This window comes from Thermobia domestica, chromosome 13 (genome assembly GCF_964235325.1).
Source record: "Thermobia domestica chromosome 13, izTheDome1.hap1.1, whole genome shotgun sequence".
NCBI lineage: Eukaryota > Metazoa > Arthropoda > Insecta > Zygentoma > Lepismatidae > Thermobia > Thermobia domestica.
The window spans coordinates 112,761,615-112,773,289 of record NC_137466.1 but is presented as its reverse complement, the minus strand read 5'-3'; the positions used below and the strand labels follow the sequence as shown (position 1 = coordinate 112,773,289).

General features: G+C 35.0%; 1 protein-coding gene across 17 annotated transcripts in view; it reads left to right on the top strand.

Moving 5' to 3' along the window:
* chb (CLIP-associating protein) overlaps window positions 1–11,675 on the top strand; it is a 595,254-nt gene that overhangs the window by 308,992 nt on the left and 274,587 nt on the right. The gene's annotated exons all lie outside the window — the stretch shown is intronic.

Genomic DNA, 11,675 nt, shown 5'->3' with positions numbered 1-11,675 from the left:
TAATATAGCTCATTTCGGCAGTCATTATGAATTATTCTTTGAAATTTAAACAGAATAACCATGAAGTATTACTACTCTGAATAGCACCCGAAATGATATTTAAGAATATAATCTGACAATACAAAATATTGAAAATGTTCTGTTAGCCGAATTTAACAATTTCTCGTAGGACGTTGAATTATTATCTTTGCCGCTCCGAAAGATTTAGTTAAACTGTCCTGACTTGTACGTTGAAGGCTAAATCAATCGAAAAATACATTACTAAAAATAATAGTAACGACAGTAACCCCTAAATTGTTCAATTTTCTTCTAAAACTGCCAGATGCTCCGGCCACAAAGCTATTGCTTATCCGAGTGGTGAAGTTAGAATTGCATTTCCGTGAGTCAACTCAACAGCTCTGTTTCGTGCCTTTTTAAACAAGTTCTTCATTTCTTAATTCAGATACCTCTAATTGTCTGTTTCTTGTCTTTACACCGAAAATTCTGTCACTGCAAGGAGTCGAACGTGGAACCCCACACACCAGAATGCTGTATATTATTTGGTAGCACTTCCTGCATGTTCATTCAAGAGAAGAAGTAAAATGGATACTCGTGTGTCCAGTGTTTATATATACACACGGTTTATATATAAAATGTGTGTGTGTGGGTGGATGGATGTATTCAGAATCAGATAAATATGCTCAATAAATTAAAGATGTGCAAATATGAAAGGATTTTTAATACCAGTATTCTTCTTACATCTGTATTAATATTCTTTTAAATGTGAAACAACTAATTTGTTAAATCCGTTTTCCACCTGCATTGAAATAAATATATTTACAGACTTTTTGAGATAGACTGTGAATACTGGCGCCGAACTCCGATCAGCAATGACCTAATCTTTAAAACCGACAAAAAAAATATCACTTAAAAAAACGCGGTAAAGGAGAGGGTAAGCTTTTGATACGCAGTGCTCATGATAATGTGCCAAAAGAGGTCGTACTCGTTAGCAACTGAATGTAAAAAGGTGCCGTTATCGTTTGTTTATGTAATTGTAATGTGAATTTGTTTGCATGACCGCTTTCCTGTAACTATCACTTGCCCACTCATGAAAGGAATATCTCGAGAGTCTTGTAAACAAGATTCACTTGGGTACATAATAATAATAATAATAATAATAATAATAATAATAATAATAATAATAATAATAATAATAATAATAATAATAATATCGTAACTGACATATAACTAAAATAATTGTCACAGTTTCCTTTTATTTTCTTCATTGTGCAGAACAATAACCTGAAGATTACAATAGCAATATGATTTGTAAAAATAGCAAAATGATGTTTCTGGCATATGTCTAAAATTAGATGTAGAATTCAAATTCTTTCGAATACAACTTTGACGTAGTTTTCGAAGTACAATGAAAGTGATTCATTACAGTCTTAATTGATACGTTATCTGTACATTGATTGAATCTTCGTAGTTTGATATAATGCTAAGTTAAGTAAATAGTGATTAATGATGGCTTTTATTGAATGTATAATCAATATATTGTTTATATATCGTCATCGTTCTGGCAAAAGATAAATACTCTCTGAATCTAAGTTTTGTAAGTTAATGTAGCAAACTGAACAGCTCAAGAACTGTGCAGTTGTGCGTAGGAGTAAAAACAAGACTAGTAAGAAATAAAACTTATATTGGCATTTATATTGGCATTAATTAGTATGGCCATATCGATTTTAGCAATAATTTCAAACTACTATATCTCAATGTTCTATATATATAAAGGTAATGAATTATGCCGGCAAACTGTAGGCCTAAGGGTTGATTCCTCACATCATAAGAAACTATGGAGTGGCAGTACATATAAGCGTAAATGAACGTCACACATACGCAGTCCAGAAGGGCATATTTCAACGATGTGCAGTGTGTGCGTAAGAAATTCCAACAGGACATAATTATCAGATATGCTCTAAATAGCATTCTCAGATATATTCTGAATTAAAGATGGGTCCAAAGTAGGCAAAAAATATGACAGTAAGTACGTATTGCTTCGTCAGGAAGCCAGAAGTATCGAGGACTGCCAGCTCCACGGTTCCTCATGTTCGGAATAATGTATGCTGCGATGTTTAACGGCATATTTCACGTATCAGCATGAAACAGTACATCGCGGCATGCATTATTGCACATACGAAGAATCTTGTAACTAAGGTTTTCCAACACTTCCGACTTCCTGTCGACCCATTGCGTGTTCACTGTTAACATGGCTTACCTTTTGTCTACTTTAGACCCACCTGTAAGTCAGAGCACATATGAGAATTATGTTGGGAATTATATCTTGTAGGGAATCCATGGGGCATACATTGCGCATTGCTGAAATGTAAATTTTTGGATTATGTATGTGTGACTTCCTTTATGCTGATATGGGCCGCCACAATATAGTTCCTCGTGTTCGATATATTGCGTATTGCAGTGTAGTTTTTCCACGCTTTTTGCCAACACTACCTCTGAAACTATGGACTTTTGCCAACATGTTCGTAAGAACTGTTTTACTTACTTCGATGTGAAGAATCGCCTCTTACAGTTTTGTCGGTATAGTTCAGCGTTTCCTAACCTTTTTCAACTTACGGCACACTACAGGTGTAACTTGAATTCTCGCGGCACACCCATATATATATATACCGTACTACCGACCAAAAGTATTGTATCGCCACCGATATCAGTAGAAAACGAAATGAATGCACATAATTATGAACACAAATAGAACAATTTTATATTTGCAAAACAAAACAACAAAGGGTAACACAAAACCAAAACAAAAGAGTCAGAATGTGAAACGAAATCATTTTAAATTTGGGATTCATCAAAATATCCACCAATAGCTTTCAATACAGCAGCACACAACCTAGGCATCCTCGCGAGTAATTTCCGTAATGTTTGAGCTTTAAGTCCATTCCAACACGTTCGTAAATGTACCCACAACTGTGTTTTATTAACTGGTCGACGTTTTCGAACGTTTGTCTAACTTATCCCACAATAACTCGATCAGATTTAAGTCCGGGCTTTCCGGTGGCCATAGCATGTTTATCAATTCTTTTCGTCTTTCTTTCTTTTCTAAGTACGACTTACACAAATGAAATGTGTGTTTCGGATCATTATCTTGTTGAAAAATTCCTGACCGACAAGCTTTTTGCCACTGGGTAGAGCATGTCTCTACATGATGCGATGATAATCTTTTTTCATTGTTCTCTCAATTTTCACTAAATCACCAACATTTTCACCAGCGATACAACCCATACCATGACAGACCCACCACCATGTTTGACCCTTGGATTAATGCATTGTTCGAGCATGCGTTCTCCAGGAAGTCGATGAACAAACTTTCTGCGTTTACTTCCAAAATTTCGAATTTACTTTCGTCACTAAAGAGCACCTTATACCACTGTTGTACTGATCAATTCTTATGTTCTTGAGCCCATTGCAATCGTTTACGTTTGTTTTGTTTACTCAAAAGTTTTTTGTTGTTGGTGGTGCAGCGCATCCCCTTGATGAACCGTGTTTTCGAAGTCGGGGTTTCAATGTTTTAACAGATACGACTGTTTCTCGGGTAGCATTAAAGTTTTATCGAATTTCTGGGGCAGTTAGTGTTCGTTGACGTTTGCTTGTGACCACAATAAACTGATCTTTATTCTTTGACGTTATACGCGGTCTTTCAGGTCATCGACGATTAACATTTGACAGAGTTTCGTTGAAACATTGAATAGTGTGAACAACTGTAGATTGATGTATGTTCACTCTTCTAGCGATCTGTCACATAGAAAACTTTAACGTGTACAATTCCACACCTTGTTCTTTACTAAGTTCACGAACTTGAGCCATACTGTTCATATCTGTCGGACAAACAATCACTTATTTAGTATATTTTAGCTGACAACTCTTGATGACCATTGGTCCCTGAAAGGCGAACAGACAAGAAAACTAGGCACAATTGCAGCTGGTTTCGTACTAACAATGACATTTAATTTTGTATGTAAACAAGTATTCATGTTAATATTTATACCAGCTAAAAGCATATTATCCTCCTACTTGTCAAGAACTTTTCTTTTTGCTGTGAGAGTGAGGTCTCGCAACATTTTGAACTAACTTTTGATCGCGAGAAGTTATTTTACTGGTGACAAATTTAGAAACGTTTCAGAATGACTTAACGATAATTTATGTATAACATTCCAACATATTTTCATGAAAATCGGTACACCTTGTACGTATTTACAGCATTTCCATGGGTGATGCAATACTTTTGGGCGGTAGTGTATATATATATTACTATTATTATTTGTAAATATAAAATATCGTGTGATTTTTTTGTGATTATTGATCTCCTTCTTACAGAGAAGAAAGCTCGATCACTGGTTTTCTCCCGTGGTAAATCATTATGCTTATTTTTCATTCTAATTTTAAAATAGAAAACAATTGCAATGAAATATAGGACTCGGGTTTTTAAAAATCCACTTTCTCTTTCCAAAACTGTATCTAACCTTTCACTAAAAAGGAAGATAACTAAATAACGAACAAATAAACAAATCTCCTGTAACTTTAAAACACAAATGTAGGTAATTTGTATGCATGTTTGCTTTGTTGAATTTATTGAATGATATGTTAAAATTTCAAGTTATGAAATAGTCTGCAACAATAAAGAAGCAATAATGGTTATGACAATGATAAATACGTTTTTCAACATTAAAAATGTACAGAAAAGTAACACAGTATGAAACTTAAAATTGTAGATTTATAGTAGGGGTTCATAGTAATGTGAAATACAAATATACATTTTCCCCTATGTCTTGCAATTTGGTTCCTATAGAATTAATAGTTTGTTTTGATTTCCTCGCGGCACACCAGCGGACCATTCGCGGCACACCAGCGGACCATTCGCGGCACACCGGTTGGGAAAGGCTGGTATAGTTCATTAACACCCTACATATAGGGATATATAGGGTGAACCATTTATCTTAAGACGACGTTGTAACTTTTAAACTGATAAAATTACATGTAATTTCGTAAAATGCAAACATCGACAGTGGGACATGGTTGGACATACCCCACAATACCATGTAATTAACCGTGTTGCCATCCCAACATAAAGTTGTTTTTAAATAGCACTACGTCAGGTTGTTACGTATTTCAAATTTACGTGTTAATTTACGGTATCACAAACATCCGTAAACCAAGTATTGGAGACATCTACAACAGTAATGACGCAAGTAAGGCGGACATTTCAATACACATCAGGTCGAATATTATAATCATAGTATGACGTATTTCGAATAAATAGGAACAAAATTACAAATTATTGACAATTTTACTTCTTTCAAAAGATTTTATTTTGAGAAAGTGCGTACATAATTAACACATCCAATCATATTAAACGTAAAGATTTATAATGCCGTTATGTAGCAATTTGATATCTCAACGCGTTGTGGTATATCAGGAGGATAAAAACTTGATTTTAATAATAATAATAATAGAAGGTGAGGCATGACAGAAACATTTCTCACTCTAAATCTAAATGATCTTGATTTATGTCTTCAAAACCCTATCACTGGGAGTCAAGCCCACAGAAGTCAAATATTCAAAATAAAGGAGGGCATGTGTTACCTTTTCTACCAAACTTCGGAGTACTACTTAATGACAATCCCATTTCTCCAGACATGTAGAGTTCAGGTGATACCAACGAAAAACTGCGGAGTTTTATCCTGCACCGATACCCCTTCCATGTAATTAAGCAGTTAAAAAACAAGTAGAAGTCATGTATTAAAAATCGAATGCGCGTCTCACCAAAATGTCGTAGTTGTCATCAAGTGATTTTTAAATCAAGAGACTTATTAGCTATTCAAAAGAACACGTTTGGCTAAATTTATTAATGAATGTGATTGACATTTAAATTCAAATTCGACACAAAAGTAACAGACAAAATGTGAAGCCTTTGTTCGTTGTATCATGAAAAAAAAAAAAAAAACTATATCACTACTTTTTCTCTCTTGTTTTAAACCCGATTTGTGTATAAATGAATGGAGAGGAATAAAGGAAAAAAATAAGTTGATGAAATGGAGGGAAAATTATATATAGGACTAAATCAATGAAACCTTCTTGTTTAAAAACAAATGTGTGAAACGTTTTGCATTCTGACACGTAGCTTGGATAAATGTTTTTGCAATATACCGGAATATTATTTCAGTTTTACAATAACAATCGAAAACAATATTAATAACAAATAGACATATAGGAAGATCCTTGATTCGTAGTGTTGTGAAAGAAATCTACTGGGTAAGACATTTTAACGTTTCTACCAAATTTCTTAAAATTTTGATTTTAAGAGATGAGTTATACGAGTTCGTTTGCTTTTCGTTCACTGCTACTTAGAACCGCTACTTAGCTGACTGTCCGTGAGAATTTCAGCATGTGTTTATGACCACAGCTGACACTGTTTATGTAATCATTCACTTGTTACATTATTAAGATGATGCATGGAGTTTCTGCGTCTATCCCATGCTTTTTTTTCGCACTGCTATATATATATATATATATATATATATATATATATATATATATATATATATATATATATATAGATAGATAGATAGATAGATATAGATATAGATATAGATATATAAGGAAAACTTAGTTGAATTGTCCCGACCGCCTCCCAGACATGTTTGTAATATAGGTCAAGTAATACAAAATTTTCTTTTTCGGTATACAAAGGAATAGCTCCCTCCAAAAACTTTAACTGCCCATCTATTTGCCCCCGTTTCCCCCCAAGAAATTAAAGCTACGTTCGTCAGTCAGTTCCATATAGTCAGCGTGTACGTATAATTGCACCACAATCTTGATGATGAAACAAATAAACTGTTAGTCCACATACTATGGATATTCTTGGAAGAGAAGCAGCTATTTGAATTAGGGATGGGCAAAACAGATTTTTATTAAAAAAAAAAAAAAAAGAATTCGGTTTCGGTTTTCTCAAAGTTTTTTTTTTTTTTTTTTATCGAAACTGGTTTCGATGAAAACTGTTTTGAAAAATACACAAAACTATTTCTGTGGAAACAGAATTGTTTCCGGAGAACAACGAAGCACTATTCTGGTCAGAAATAGATAGTTTTGGAAAACTGAAACCGGTTTTAGAGAAAACCGGATCCGGTGAAAAACCAAACTGGTTTCGGAGAAAACAGAAATCGGTTTCGGGTTTTCTAAAAATCTTAAACGGTTTATTGTGCCTACCACTAATTAGAATATGAAGGTAGTACGAAACGTTTTCATACCTTCTCCCAAATTTCTTTTAAAACTTGTTGCTTGGCAGGAAGGTTACTTGCTTTCTATATATTCACTATCTACAACCATACATTTTCCACACATATCTGGTGTAAGTACTAGCGTATTGCATCGTTGTAGAAAATCAGATTTTTCTTTTAAGCATGACACTGCTGCTGATACGACATTTAATGGTGTGTGGGGGGTTCCTTGGGGTTCTTCCGTTTCCTCCCACTTTCTTCATTCCACCATTTCATTCATTTCTCATCACCGTCTCCTTTAGCCTAGCTGGCATAATTGTGGGACGTAAAGCTCAAAGATTTCACTTTACTTTTGTTGTGAGAAATGGATTGTATTGATTCAGAAAAATAGTTAGCAGACGATTGAATCTCCTGACGTATTTCTCTGATAGATATGATGGTTTTCTTTGATTAGTGCTTCAACAGTCCGAATCACCTAGTCATTCATTGCTGTTTAGGATCTATCGGACCTTTTTTTAATCTCTTGGTATTCGTACGTCTATATTTGAAATGTCTGTACCACTCAACAAAATCATACGATGGGCAGTCTTGGTGAGATACATTATGAATTTCATAGGAATTTTGTTTTAGAGATTTGTCTTGAAAGAAGTGAATAACTGCTCTGTATTCCAGTTTGTTCGGTTTTGCAGTTTTGCTCATTCAGAGATCTGAAAGAAAACGAAAGGACTTGTTAGAATGCTATCACATTTGATACATAAAATACAGAGTGTTAGAACTACCAGAAGCATGAAAGCATATCGTGATGATGAACATAATAATATATTGCTTGGGGCTACTGGACTGGTTGAAGCTAAATGAATTGAGACATTTGGCTCTAGTTAACATCATTTCTATCAAAATACTCGTACTTGTTTCGCTACAACTTAAAGTTTCATATTAAGCTGAATATGACGTATCTGTTAGAATATAGACATCTGAAATATACAAAAGTATTAACCTTTCTTGGTTCAAAGAACATCAAATATTGTATTTTGGTATATCTGATTTTACATGTTATCAGGACATATTCCTGTGTATCTACCTTTATTTTATCCGAATCTACGCACTACTAAAAAAAAAAATAGTTTATGTATTTACAAGTGAGTATCAGTATATAATTAGTTTCTTCAATATAATTTCGTGCACGAATCGGCCAATTAGGATCAAGTTTTTGTAAATTTACAGAATATTACGTTCTTCATACGTCAAATTTTCAAATTAGCCAGTTCATTCTAGTGCCATTGATGAAAATCTGCAGAGGTAGCTATGCAACTTTGATGGCATCAGTATGAACTTGAATCAACATTTAAAATTTTCACTTTTGAATAGCGTCATGTTCAGCTCGTTTACCATTGGTGCACAAGTTTCCGAATTCGATTAGCAGTGGGAGTCACTTTTCATCAGCCTGTAAGGCATAAATTTGAAAAACAAAATAGAAATTCAAAACAAACCATAACGCAAATCAAGGACCTGTTTGAAGTCGTATTACTCTTAATCAACATGCAGTGGCGTATTTACGATTTTGTTTCGGGAGGGGCTTTGCTAACTTTCGGGGGGGGGGGGCTTTGCCTGGAAATGTGAACATTCTGCAAGATATTTCATTTACTTTACTATACTAAGTAAGATTTCAGGGGGGGCTTCAGCCCGGAAGCCACCCCCCTAAATACGCCACTGTCAACATGTAAACCTCGTATTCTTGTTACTGACCTCGGTCGTGCGAGGATATTCAAGAGAATTCAGTTCTTTGTAAACTAAATGGAAAATCATCGACAGTGAAAACCTTGACCTAAGTTGAAGGTAGGACGTAAATAGTTAGATATTATCATAGTATAAAAGAGTATAATGTTTCGCAAATTGTTACATCATATTTACTTGATGACAAGTTTAGATATATGGGATTCAAATGAGAAGAGAATACAAGTATGCTCAAGATGTAATGTAAAAAGTGATCACGTAAGATACTCTCCACTAGCAAAGATAAACTCGTTGGTATTAGAGGATAGTTCTTTTCAGATTTATAAATTTACAAAATTTGATATTTCAGCTAGAATGTTGGAAAGCATTTTTTTTTTTTTTAAATTTAAGTAGTAGGTAAATCGTGAATCTAGTATTTGAAATACTATAATATATATCCAGGTATTGGTGTGGAAAAATTTTAAGCATTTTGAATGTTAACCAGTAAAGCAGAAGAATTTCGAATTTGACTAAACGTTATTGCTTTACTGTACAAAATGTCCGGATAAGTATCAATGAATAAGAAAATATTTCCTCAACTCATTTGATAGCATCATCAAGAGAAACCAATAGAGCTTTATCGCCTATCATACTTCTACATTACACCAATGACTTAATCTTAAAATACATGAGCCAAGTTGCAATTAAAACACGTATAAAGTGTTGAATTCGTTTACTTGCTATGAAGAAGGAAAAGGGGATTTCTGATACTTTGTTTTGTAATCCACATGATATCATAACATCAGTATACAAAACCGTTACAGAACAAGATTACATCGTGCTACGTCATGCATGTTAGTGATTAACATGTTAAGTTCATTGCAAATAGAGCCTATGTAGATTATAATTAAAGCTATAAATTTGACCGTGATATTCATATAGGAAGTGTTATTTCCGGAAGATTTTTAGTTCAAGGAGAAGGAGACTATTTATTTCGTAGAATATAAAATTTTTACTTTCATAATATAAGATTTTTATTTAATAAACATTCCTGTTTATCATTCCTGTGCATTTATCAAGACATTGTGGTCTTTTTCTTTCTTACGTGTAAGAACGCTATTGAGATTTCAGTGTTTTAATTTAGAGAGAAAAAGAGTAAAAGCAAAGTCGACAAGAAAGGAAAAAAAAAGTTAGATTTAGTTTTGAAAATTGAAGATTGAACTGAAAGAATTTCAAATGGGATGTCTAAACCCGGAAACTGAAATATGTATAAAACATTTTGTAGGACACCTACTTAGTAGGATCCTAATTTGTGAATTAATTATTTGGTCTAGGAATTAATTCGTGCGGTTGGTACGCACACATTGAAGCTGTAGTACAAACACAAAATACATAAATACCTTAAGAAAAATATTGTCCATCGCTAGCCACCACTTTCGCCCATCTGTCAGGCAATGTACGGATTCCGTGGCGAAAGAAGTCCTCATCCTTGGAAGCGATCCAGTCAGAGACCCATGTTTCGATATCTTCTGAAGAAGTAAACCGCTGTCCAATCAAATCGTTGTTCATGCAATCGAACAAGTAGTAGTCCGAAGGAGCAACGTCTGGTGAATACGGCGGGTGGGGTAAAACTTCCCATCCGACATTTTCTAAATAGGTTTTGACCGGTTTTGCGACATGTGGGCGAGCGTTATCATGTTGAACAATAAGTTTATCATGTCTGTTCCCCCATTCTGGTCGTGTTCTGGCCAGAGCTTCCTTCAAACGCATTAATTGTCGTCGATAACGTTCTCCATTCATAGTTTCACCCGGTTGCAGCAGCTCATAGTACACCACACCTTTCATATCCCACCATATGCACAGCATAACCTTTGCACAGTGAATATCTCGTTTTGGTTGTGATGGACCTGGTTCACCTGGTTTCACCCAGGCCTTTTTTCGTTTAGGGTTCTCGTAATGGATCCACTTCTCATCACCCGTAATAATTCGATGCAGAAACCCCTTTCTGCTCTGTCGTTGAAGCAGCAATTCGCAAATGGTTTTTCGTCTTTCAACGTCTCTGTCTTTCAATTCATGTGGAACGCAATGTGACATCTTTTGAATCATTCCCATGGCTTTCAAGCGTTTGGAGACTCTTGTTTGATCAACGCCTAATGCTGCTGCAAGTTGTTCCTGCGTTTGACACGAATCCTGCTCGAGCAATGCTGTCAATTCTTCGTCTTGAAATTTTTTTGGCTGTCCAGCTCGCTCTTGGTCTGCCAAGCCGAAATCACCACTTCTAAACCGTGCAAACCACTTCTGACACGTTCGCTCAGCTAGAGCATGGTCACCATACACTTCCACCAAAATACGATGACTTTCAGTCGCACTTTTCTGCATGTTAAAGTAATGCAGCAGGACACCCCGCAAAAACACTTTATCAGGCACAAATTGCGCCATGTTCACTTAACTACAAACTGGTGTTGTTGACGCTTTAATCCACTGCCCTATACTACGAACGATACGCGATGACAGGGGTTTGAAACACATGTGTGGATACACGGAACTGTGGGACGCTCCGTTCGTTGCGCCATCTCTTGTCCACCCGCACGAATTAATTCCTAGACCAAATAGTTTTCAAAAGTAACTAAATATTATTGTAGTAATTAGACGAATTCGAATGATTAACATTACAAATTCTGTTAATGA